This window comes from Zootoca vivipara, chromosome 5, assembly GCF_963506605.1.
Source record: "Zootoca vivipara chromosome 5, rZooViv1.1, whole genome shotgun sequence".
Taxonomy (NCBI): Eukaryota; Metazoa; Chordata; class Lepidosauria; order Squamata; family Lacertidae; genus Zootoca; species Zootoca vivipara.
This window is the reverse complement of record NC_083280.1, coordinates 80,717,581-80,724,804: the sequence shown is the minus strand read 5'-3', so window position 1 is coordinate 80,724,804 and position 7,224 is coordinate 80,717,581. Positions and strand designations below refer to the sequence as shown.

The 7,224-nt window shown below is 45.4% G+C and overlaps 1 protein-coding gene across 2 annotated transcripts in view; it reads left to right on the top strand.

Moving 5' to 3' along the window:
* Positions 1 to 80: 80 nt before the first annotated feature.
* Positions 81 to 7,224, top strand: part of CSGALNACT2 (chondroitin sulfate N-acetylgalactosaminyltransferase 2) — a 32,822-nt gene continuing 25,678 nt past the window's right edge. Inside the window, exon 1 of one of the 2 annotated variants that reach the window (XM_035138113.2) lies at positions 81 to 214. The gene's annotated coding sequence lies outside the window, so the exon portion shown is untranslated. Of the gene's footprint in view, positions 215 to 540; positions 746 to 7,224 lie in introns of those variants that run through there. The other variant, XM_035138112.2, reaches the window with a different exon arrangement.

Sequence of the window (7,224 nt, the reverse complement as noted above, 5' to 3'; positions counted from 1 at the left end):
GTGCCGCTTGTCGCTATTGCCAAAGGCAACAGCAGAAGCGAAGTACTTTTTGAAATGGGAGGCGTGAAGAGCGCGCCCACACCCCACGGAGATGAGGCGCAGAAGGGACGGTGCTCCTCTCGAGGCGACAGCCGCCGCTTCAGCATTGGCTGGGATGGCGAAAGGGGCGCGCGCCGACGCCTCTCCGCGCAAAGGGACGCGCGCGAATTGTGAGGTAATTTTTGCGTTGTGAGGCGAAGAGCCTTTATGCAGGCGCGCGCGCAGGGAGTTGAAAACGCAGCCCCGGGGAGGGTTTTGTCCGCGTCAGCCGCTGGGGTCCCCCGTAGGCGTAGGGTGGTGTAGACAGGAGACGAGACCCGTGGCGTGGGGTGGGGGTTAGGGCGCCTGCCCCTGTGGGCGCGGGAGGGCGGCTAGCCTCGCCCTCAGATGGCTCACCCCTCTGCCAGCAGGGCGGGGCGGGTAGCATGGACAGGAGGAAAGCAAAGAAGAAGTGGCGGCGGCGGCGGCGGCAACAGCAGCCACCCTCCCCTCCCACCGGTGCCTATCGCTTTAAGGGGCTGCCGCGGCCGGGAGGAGAGTAGTGGCTGAGGCGCGCCGATGCCGCCTCCTCCGCCTCATTTCCTCGCTCGCTCACAGGAAGTGGGGCCGCTGCTGCGCGGCGCAGCCTGCAGTCCAACAGCAGCAGCAGCAAGAGCTGCTAGTTGAACCGAGGAAGAAGCAGCAGCAGGAGGGGCTCCGTTCTGAGGTGAGTCTTGCGGGCCACGTTCGCCGTTCTCCCCTTTCTCACCCGCTATCTCAGCCTCCCCGTGGCTTCGGCGCATCTGCCCCAAGCAGGTTCTCCCACCCATTTCTTCGCTCCCGGTGCCACGACTGCCGCCCACCGACCCACCCTCAGCCCCTCCATGACACCCAAATCTAAGCTCGCTGGAGCAGGTCTAGTCCAAAGTCCTTTGCGCCCCTAACGAAAACATCTCGCCCACCTCGGCTCGTTGTTGTGCCCACTCGTCCGCCACCCCCGGTGATGTGTGTGCAGGATGGGTAACAACTCTCGGATACCTACCTGCACACCTGTGTGTATGTGTGTGTGCTTCTTTTTCTTAAATAAATCCTCCGCTTCTCCGTATCTTAACCCTTTCTCTCCTCCCGCCGCCCCATTACAGAAGAACCTTCTATCCTTCCTTCCTCCTCAAAAATCCTCTCGGGGCTTCAAGAACGCCAAGCCGAAGATCTCTGAATGCAAATCGGGTGACGCCTTGTACTCCCCATTCGTGCAGTCTCGTTACAGAGTGGTGGAAGGCAACACCCCCCTCCCTACTCCACCTTCCCAGAGCTTACATATCTTGGGGAATAGCGTTTATGTCATAAGAATTACTGGTTTGTCAGTATATAGCATCAAGGCTGGCGGTTATTCTGAATAAATTGATATAGGTTAGAGTAAGTTGAAATGATATAAGATAGCTTGGATGGCTCATTTGGTTAGAGCATGGTGCTGATATTGCCAAGGTTACAGGTTCAATCCCTGTACAGGACAGCTGCATATTCCTGCATTGCAGGGGGTTGAACTAGATGACCCCCCAGGGTCCCTTCCAATTCTATGATTCTATGTGCAAGATTATTCGGTTGTCCCTCTTATTCCTATTAATCACAATTGTATTTCTTATCTGTGTCTTATCTTTCCCAGACACACTTTTCCTACCCTGTTTTCTTCAAACAATCTCGTAAAATCACACTCCACTCTTGTAAGTTGTCCTATAGCTGCTTCAGTTGCAACCAAAATTTTTCCTCCGTGCACAAAAGCATGCAGTGGAGGAATAGAAAGCCATCTGTTTCTGTCATAGTAGTTTCATAGGCAAAAGGATAGTTAAAATGTGTCGCAAGACGAGCAGTCCACATGCAATAACTCTGGGCCGTGTACCCTCTATATTTTCTCTCTGTTGCATTGTGGTGTATGTTCTCTCTCTTCCGCTCATAAATTTATAACTTAGTTCCCTCTATTTTGTGCCTGTTCTTTTCTTCAGATTTCTCTTCTTACTTAGATACAGAAAGAGGGAAAACTCATTATTTCTTCAGATCCCTTACAGAATAAGCTGTTTTGTAAGCAGTGGTTTATCCTATGCAGACTGGCTTTGTGTGGTAAATGGATGGTGTGCTAGACAGTATTTAGCATGTGTTTCTCTCAAGATGGGGTGCTTTGTTAATGAAGAACTGAGGGCTTTTTTTTTTACTAGCGACAATCACTCATATTTCCTGTTGTGTTTTTTTAATGGTATAGGACAGGGATGCAGAACTGGTAGAGCTTTACATGTTGCTGGACTTGAATGTTCATATGGTACCTGGGAGGTATAGTCAAGCAACATCTTCGAAGGGTTCCCCATTCCTGGTGCAGAGGAGTAAGTAGATAGATTACTCCTTTCATTTTATTTTGTTGGATGCTCCTCCTTCAAGTTTGAGAGAAGAACCAACTGAGGTGTTCCAAACTGTGTTACAGAACTGGTCACGGCTACGAAGCTGAACCATGAATCAGTAAGTCTGTTTCGTATTTTGCCTCTGCCATGAACTCTCTTGGTAGCCTCAAGCAAGTCACAGCCAGTTTCTCTGGAATATAGAGATAGTACTGACCTAATTTTACAGGGTGGTTGCAAGTTTAACATTAAACATGTCATATTGGGAAAGCACACAGTAAATTGGCAAGATGTTTCAGTATCATGGGAGGTGAGAAGTGCATGGATTGCTGTAGTCTTAAGCAAAGCCAACTTGCATTGTTGTGACACAGTGCAGAAATAATCTGGCACCAGTTGAATTAAATTATATTGGAATTTGCAGTAGGAATGGTGAGGTGAAGTTACTCACTTGAGATTCAACCCTTTGGTGCTTTTCCAGATAGATGAATTAGCTAGGGCTTTCCAAACCCTTATGTAGCAAAGCATCCAGATATTGGTACATGTCATTGGAGTGGGGGCAAATCAGTTCTGGTGTCCCATTGCCCCTGTTCAAATGTAATGATCCTATAGTGACTGTTATGTCTGGATTACTATTGCTCCCCTGACCCATATCCCTTTTTTTCCCTTGGTTCTAGGCAGAAAAAAGTTTAAGCATGTTTATTCATTCTTTTGTAATGTCTGACTATCTCATCCGAGATGGAACTAAACAATAAGATATGTGGGAAGTTGTTATGAAACCAAGGGTATCTATGAGCCCTGCATAAGTCTTGCTGGTCTTATCTGGCACAAACTAAAAGAGAACACCAGATATTAATTGTGGTTCTTGGCTTTAGGCTGCATTCTTTATTTTTTTTTAAAAAAATATGCAGAATCATCACGTAACAGATTTCTGGTGCTTAGAGGATTCATACCTAGATTCTATACCAGGGGTCCTCAAACTACGGTTCGCGGGCCAGATCCAGTCTGCCAGAGTCCTGAACCCAGCCCACCTGGCAATTGCAGAACCCGCTGCACCCCCCCCCCAATTTTCCTTTTCCCGTGGGGAGGCTCTAAGCGAACACTCTGCGCACACAAAAAGGGAAGCAGCGAAAAGTAGCAACAATTCATTCCCCAGCATTCCAAAAGGCTCCTCGGTATTCCGAAAGGGCCCCTCTCCCTCCCCGCTCCCCACCCACAATGTTCCAAAACTTTCCTGTGCCAGTCAATGAGGGCTCGGAGGGGAGACGCGTGACACCGCTGGGCTGCTGGGGGAAGCAGGATAGGGCTAGCCGAAGGCACTCCTTTTAATATATGTTGGAGTGGCTGCTTGCTTGATCACCTCTCCCTCCCCGACGGTCACAGATCCATTGCATACACAGGAGGGCAACATAACGGCGGGCAAAGCTCCCTTTCTCTCTGCCTCTCTTAGCACCCCACCTTTTCCCCTCCCCAAGCCCGGGCCAAGAAACAAGCTCAACAAGTATACGGCCAATTTAATAATAATAATAATAATAATAATACATTTCGGACAGTGCTGCAAGTAATTAGGAGGTGGGCAAAACTTAGTGTTACTCTGCATAGACCCATTGAAATTAATAGACCCAAGTGACTTGTGTTCATTATTTTCAGTAGATCTACTCTGAGTGATCTAGCAAATTGGCATTGGCTACAACCCATAATCTAACATTTTAAATATTGTATTGTCTTTCCTGGTTTTTGTGCACTACAAATAAAATACAGTGGTACCTCTGGTTGTGGATGGGATCCGTTCCAGAGCTCCATTTGGATCCTGAGGTTTTCGCAACTGGAGGTGCTTGTTCTGCGCATGCGCACGGCACAGTAGAGCGCTTCTGTACATGTGTGTGTGGCGAAACCCAGAAAAATACATGTGTATCCTGAAGGATACGTAACCAGAGGTACACGTAAGTAGAGGTACTACTGTATGTGCAGTGTGCATAGGAATTCGTTCATATTTTTTTTCAAACTATAGTCTGGCCTCCAACAGTGTGTGAGGGACAGTGAATTGGCCCCCTGTTTAAGAAGTTTGAGGACCCCTGTTCTACACCAGATGAAGCACCATGTCACAACTTTCCTGTTTCTTTTAAAACATATTGGTGATCTCATTTTGGTTAAGGAAAATATGTTCATGAAATCATTGATACAACTGGCAGATGTCTACTGTTAGGGTGGGTTAAATATTTGTTCCCATCTGTCCTTGCTTTGGTTGAAGAAAAAATTACTGAAAAAAAGTTGCATAGAAAAATTGAAAGCTGGTCACTTGAAATCATGTGGGCGTGAAAACTGTTGCTTTGTAAAAAGAGCCAAAATCTTGGCTATCATTCTTTCTCGCATAAAGCCTCTGTTGCACTGATGGAATGGGAAGGAAAGTGCTTAGAGTGATCAGGTATTCGTGTTTGTCTTTTGTTTATGGTTAAGGGACTGGATTGTGTGCTTCAAGCCTATGCATGTAAACTATCAGCTCTTTTTAAGACCATAGAATCATAGAAATACAGAGTTAGAAGGGATCCCGATGATCATCTAGTCCAACCCCCTGCAATGCAGGAATATTGCGCTGGGTGGGCTCAAACAATCAACTTCTGGTTTACAGCCATACACAGTGATTCATTGTGCCACAGAGTTACAGGGGAGCTCTGGTAGCTAAGGTGATCAAATTTCTCGTTGGTTAGGTGTACTGTTTTTCACACATACACCCCCCCTCTCTCTTTGCTTTAGACAGAATAATTTGCTGTGGTTGCTGTCCAGCATTTGAAAGTAGCTGGGTGGGCCGGTCACATTTTGCTTCCATGATCTGAACCATATTCAGCCATGGTTCACATCAATGCATGTGTGTCCCAAACCATGGTTAACAACGGCATAATCTTTCATGTAAGGGGAACGGAAATTTTTCATTCTGTGTCCCACTTCTGACCCCTCAACCTTGGTTAAAAGCTAAAGAAAAGTTGTTCCTGTGCCAGCTCCAAGTATTCATTCGCAAATACTAGTCAGTAGTTACTTATGCTGCCCATAAAAGTGAGAAAATTCAATTTACTGACACGGTGAATAAAATATACTATTTCTGGAGATATATGTGGGGGGTTGTGCACTGCTGCTTAATAAAAACTGCATGCACTTTCAATTACTGTATGTTAATTTCATAAAGAATCTTCATGTAATTATGGCAAACGTTTCAACTTAAAGTATCATTAGTTTTTCTAATTGCTCCTGGGTAATCCAGTACTGACAATAGAAACACTCCTACTTTTCTTAGTTTAGTTATCATGGATATATTCAAAGGAAAGCCAAGAAATTTTGCTGCAACAAAGATTAAGGCTGCTTTATGGCTGAGAATCTAAAAAGACAACTAGGAGAACTCAAGTTTTGTTTTCTAACAAAGTCCATAAACTTGTCATATTGTACGACTGTTGAAGTCTCTGCTGCAACACGCTGTGTGCAATGCTAGACATTTGCAATGTGAATGAGTTAGATACAATGTCGGAACTATTTGACTAGCTGAATGTTGAGTAATTCAACAGTTCTTGACTGTGGAAATTTTGTTGCATTTACGTGTCCTAATCTCAGTGTAGCTTTTAACTGCACTGCTGCCAAAATAACCTGGAAGTGCTGTTATTTTCTTTGCTACTTTAAAGTCTGCTGATCTTCTAATTGCATTTTGTATTTCTGTCCCGACCCTGAAGGAATAGGAGTTCTGGAGATGACTGCTCCAGGGTAATGTCGCAGCCCAGATGTCAAATATCATGCTATTGTAGTATATAAAGTAATGACTGTGTGTGCAGATAATGATGGTGGTGAAGTATTCTTGGCGTTTGGTGCTATTTTTAAGATAAATTAAAATTAAAAAATTAATTTAATGTAACTGAGTGGTAGGAGTAGCTATTTGTGCAAGGGCTTATTGAGACAGCTGGTGCTCAGTGTCTGCAGAAATGTCCTTCGCTCATATGTGTCTTGTTTTGGAAGCAATATGTACATAATACTGAAAAAGTCTTGACAGTCAGTTTATATGTTGAAAAACTGAGGTCTACAGTCTGACCTCAAATGTTTCATAACTAAACCGATTTCCATCTTATCCACACAGGCTTGGGGCAGGTGAGCCTTAACTCTATAAAAAATAATAATAAGTGACACAGGTAGTGAAAAAAGTCTACCGTCCCATCTGTGATGGGCATGAGGTTGAGAGAGGATTTTAAAACCTGCTCTGTTGCAATTTGATTCTGCTCCTCATCTCACAGGTTTCCCCCTCTTAATGAAGAAGTAAGGGTGATTGCAATTGAAAAGAGGAGAAAAAAGGTTCAGTTTCCTTGTAGTTGCAGCTTATTGCCCCTCACGCTACTGCCCTGGATGAGAAGAGTGGCTTAGGGGAAGAAGGGTGTTTAAAAATGGTGGCTCTCTGAAAACTCTTTCCTCCCCTAGCTTATAGGCAGAATAGTCCTAAATTTGCATGATGGGAAGATTGAAGGGACAGATTGTCTATCATTTCCAAAGGTAGTGGTAGGATGATGTTTTCCTTTTTTGAACAGGTGGAATCTGTCTCTTCAAAATCCTCCAACTGAAACCAAGCAGGCCCAAGACTGGCCCCAGAACACCCCATTTCAGGTCCTCCCACCAGCAAACCCACCTGTGCTCACCAAGCTTTCAGTGGGCTTAGTGAGGGCCTCCCCCAGGTGTGTCTTGCTACCAAAACTTATCTCTGTGGGCAGAGGGGCACCTCCACCCTGTTCAATGCCCTCTGGATTATACCTCATTTATTTGGCGAATTTGATAGGCAATAACCATGAGCACTAGGCTC